This window comes from Gymnoscopelus microlampas (genome assembly GCF_963454915.1).
Source record: "Gymnoscopelus microlampas genome assembly, chromosome: 15".
NCBI lineage: Eukaryota > Metazoa > Chordata > Actinopteri > Myctophiformes > Myctophidae > Gymnoscopelus > Gymnoscopelus microlampas.
Window position 1 is genome coordinate 8,785,357 of NC_139952.1, and position 4,747 is coordinate 8,790,103.

General features: G+C 39.1%; 1 long non-coding RNA gene across 1 annotated transcript; it reads right to left on the reverse strand.

Moving 5' to 3' along the window:
* Positions 1 to 633: 633 nt before the first annotated feature.
* LOC311061534 lies at positions 634 to 2,777 on the reverse strand. Its single transcript, XR_014602409.1, has 6 exons — positions 2,739 to 2,777; positions 2,255 to 2,295; positions 1,923 to 1,980; positions 1,667 to 1,748; positions 1,304 to 1,375; positions 634 to 830 (listed from the first exon to the last, which is right to left on the reverse strand). It is a non-coding gene; the product is annotated as an uncharacterized lncRNA (long non-coding RNA).
* Positions 2,778 to 4,747: the final 1,970 nt, after the last annotated feature.

The window sequence follows — 4,747 nt, forward strand, 5'->3', positions numbered from 1 at the left end:
GTGAATCGACTAAACAAGATCCAATAAAACAATACAACAATAAAACAAGCGTTCGTACAACTAGTTAACAACAAGTAGGCCAGGCAAAGACGAAGGGTAGTGTTTCCTGAAGAGGTGGGTTTTCAGCCTGCGGCAAATGATGGGCAGTGACTCTGCTATCCTGACATCAGTGGGAAGTTCATTCCACCACTGTGGGGCCAGAACGTGCCAGAAAGTCGTGACCGTGTGGATCGGCCAGAAGGACCCTTGAGTGACAAGGCAATCAGTCGCCCCGAGGTGGCAGACCGAAGTGGTCGGGCAGGGGTGTAGGCATCGACCATAGCCCGGTAGTAAGGAGGAGCTGTTCCTTTCACTGCCCTATAGGCAAGCACCAGGGTTTTAAACTGGATCCGAGCTGCTACGGGGAGCCAGTGTAGAGAACGGAGAAGGATAGTTGTGTGGGAGAACTTGGGGCGGTTGAACACCAGACAAGCCGCAGCTTTCTGAACAAGCTCCAGAGGTCTGATGGCAGATGCAGGACCGTGTCACTGATGCGATGTTTGCCGAGAACGACAGTTGATCGTCCAGGGTCACACCCAGATTCTTCGCAGTCCGAGTTGACGTCACCACAGCATTATCAATGATGATGGCCATGTCTCGGTGCGGACAGCCCTTCCCCGGGAGGTACATCAGCTCGGTCTTGTCCAGGTTGAGCTGGACATCCACTCCGAGATGTTAGCCAGACAAGCAGCAATGCGTGCCTCCACTTGTGTGTCAGGGGGGGGATGAGAGGATCAGCTGGGTACCCAGCCATCCTTTGGTAGTGTGTGGCCACTTCTTCTGGGTTGCCTCTACAGAGAAGAGAAAAGGAACTAATGAGAAAACAGTGGACCAAAGTCTACTACAGACTCCAAGCATTTCACTCCATTTGCTACACCGCCTGTTTTAGTGTACAAGAGCTTCTCTGTGAGTTTATTGATGATAATGCCCTTTATTCAAACAAATTAACTATTTTAGTAGTGTTTTTTCTCGTGATTTTTTTTCCAAGAACCTGGCAAGTTTGCAATTATTATTGGTTACAAATATTAAGGTAAAGTTAGGCTTTTCCAAATAGCCTGATTTTAAAAAATAGATGTTTGACATCACATGAACTCCACTTGTTATGGGACATTGTACAACGACAGCGCTAATCTGCACAGGTTTTACCAAATATAGGCCTCCGTCGGTCAGGGTTGACCATAGTTGGCACATCCTATGAGGTCAAATTACTGCATACAAGAACTTGTTTTCCTTTCTCAATGAATTTCTTTTTTTTTATACTCACCAATTGTGTCCATCTTTTTGACTGGATCATGGGCCTCCAGCTGCTCCCCATCACCATGCTTTGGCTTTTGACCTTAAGTAATATTATGTAATTATTAATTTGCAAAAGAAAGGTAAGCGGTTTCACAGACAACATCTCAGATCTAGCTTATGGGGATACAGAGTGAACACAAAGTGGTACAAAGCTGAGCCAGGCAGAATTTTAAAAGGCTTGAGTGTAAACATAAATAAATCAAAATTGCACAAATTAACCAATAACTGTAACAAGCTGACAATTATACAGACAAGAAAGTCGAACATGGCATCAGTTGGTACCTGATCATGACCTATGTCCAAAACAAAAATATGTCAACTGTTTTCTTACCTTGTAAGTAGTGCCATGGAAATGCTGATTTGCAGCAGCTGATGTTCACTGTTCACATAGTAATGGCCCCACACTTTAAGCTCTAGAGCGTGGAACAAATATTAATAAATATTAGCCACAATAAAGCATCAGAAAACACAAGCCCCTAAAACAGTGTAAAAACAGTTGTTTTTTTAGGTGAATCCCATAACATACCATGTAATGTGTTAACACATGTGTTTTATTTATTGATGACGTGATTGAGACCAACACTTACATTTGAGGTTGCTCTGAAGCAGCGTCAGGACTCAGGAGGATCCCTTCACAATGTCCACCTGACAAATGCAGCAGATGTAAATGTATTAGGGCTACAACTATAATTATTTCATGGAAAATCTGGTTACTATATTAAGAAACTTAGTTTGTATTGATATGTGTAGTTAATCTCCCAGTAGTAAATAGTTGTCCTAAATTTGAAATGAGACAGTGATTAACTTTTACAATGGTAAGATAGCAGAGCAGACTGTCCAAATTCAGTTGTAGTCTGAAAAGTTATGTATATCTGGGAGAACAGAACATTTATTTACATTTCCCCTCCATATGACTTACAGTTATGCTTGAACCATGAAGTGCCATGAACAAACGCAGCCCTGAAAAGGAAAGAAAATGTAAGACTATAGAAGTAGTAACCACAACAACAACAACAACAATAGCAATAACAATGCATGCATATTTTGTGGCAAATATCCATTATGTTTACCTCAATTTGCCATAATTCTTGGCTCACTCAAGTTTGGTTAACGTTAGGTTTAAAATAAATTAGGCTAACCACATTAAACCACGTGTCCCTTCAGGGTGAAAATTTGGTGAAAATAGCCGATCTACAAGCTCTCAACATATTGTGTTGCGACACGTTGTGAGCTTGTAGATTGGCTTTCGGCTAAGAGATCTGGTGTACAGGTATAAGTGCTGGGGGAACTGTATCAAAGTATATACTAGACTTTAGTGGTTGATTAACAATAGCTATTGCATTATTATTGTTGTATTATTTCTTATTATTTGCCAACAGCATAAATGATTGTACTGTGTGTACCTTAAGCTTTCTTTGAGTCACACCATGGCCTGGCCTGGCCTGCACATCCCTGCAATCACAAATAAAATAAACATTAATGAGCAACTAGTTCAAAAATCACTTGGTAAACAGAGCCATGCATTCTACATAAAAAACAAACATCAATACCTTCATCCAGATACACAGTAATTGAGTTAGCTTCATTCCTGTCGGTGGAAAGACCAATATTAGTTGTTACTAAAAACTGAAGTAACTAGATGGTAAAGAGGCTATATCAGTTAGCCTAGAGGCTAACTTATGTCCCACCACCACCCAGGCACCCACACAATGTTTTAACACAAAGTAGCTTGCATGGACGTGTGTGTTAAGTCACAACAAGTATATTATACTATATTTAGAAGCTGTACATGTAGATAATAATAATAACATTAATAATAGTTACCTCCGTAGTGTTCTCTTCATAGCTGCTGCCTGCTGACGCATTTCAAAAATGGGACCGTTGTTGTGATAAAACCGGAAAACGCAACGTTGCCAGATTCTGTGAGAGAAATAGGCAACCAGGTCTAGGAAAACAAGCCCAAAAGAAGCGACTATGGGCCACATGAACACTTTAAAGCTACTGTATGCACCGGCTATTTGAAAATAGCAGATCTACAAGCACACAACACACCGTGGGTGACGCGTTGTGAGCTTGTAGATCTGCTATTTTCAAATACAATCTTGGGGGCTAACTTATAATGAAAAACCCTGGCAACGCTGAAAGAACGGCCCGGTCACGTGATAAGGGACGGCCAATGACAGCACAGCTGTGGTTGTATTGGTTTGCTGGTTGTCAGGGAAACATCACATAACCAATCGGCGGTCAGGCAGTCTTCCAGACCATGGATTTCATTGTCTGCCTGCTTTCTTTTCTTACTTTTTAACTTTTCTCAACACAAAAGCACAAATTTGTCCTTGATATCTCAAAATTACAATAATATTAAGGATGCCAGTTTTAATCATTTTTCATTTGATTCTGAGAAATAAAGGTTCTAAAGTGTTAAACTGTTATTAATCTCTCAAGTAGTAATTCAGCAATAACAAATTCAAAGGATTTCGCCCCCGCCCCAAAAAACTGATGGATTCCCCAGATTGAGCTGTTATTTACAAGATAGCCTGATGATACAATAAAACATTGGCAAGGCAAGGCAACTTTATTTGTATAGCACATTTCATAGGAAACACAATTATAAAATTATAACATGACATTAGGATGCATAAACCAAAATAAGTAAAAAAAAAATTATAGATACAGTTGCAGTGCAGAAGAGAAAAGAAAAGAGAAAAAAGAAAAATAATCAAAGGCAGTGGAAAACAGAAAGGTCTTTAGTTGTGTTTTAAAATAAATAAGAGTGGCAGCAGACCTAATTCAATAATATTGTCTTTATACATATCTTCCATAATCCACAATCTACATTGAATGGAAATACTTACAATAATGAATACTTTAAAATAAAAAAAGTGAGCTGTATATAGGCATTATGTATGCAAAAAGTCCTATTAGCTATATATGTAGGCATATATGTAGGCATTTATGACTATATGCAAATATATGAACCTGATTGTGGCATATATGTGGACACATATAACTCCAAAATGGTAATTGTTCAGGAAATGAAAAACAAAATATATTTTTTTAATAAAACCTTATATTTTTAAAACAAAGCAATACTGCCTCATCAAACTTGGTATTGTGACTTTATATATTATCAGATACTTGCATGTGTCATTATATTATCACCACTTTACCCAAATCCAGTTCAAGTGGAGTTAGGAGGTTTTGTCCATCATTGAGTGGAGTTAGGAGGTTTTGTCCATCATTGATAAGAACAGCTGACAATGAATCTCAAAGCTCACAACACATCACAACACATTGTGAGCTTGGAGATCAGCTATTTATGGTGTGCGCCATCCTCATATACTAAGTATAGATCAAGCTGAATGCTGTACTTAAACAACTTTTATTTTAACATGCATTGGAAACATCCATG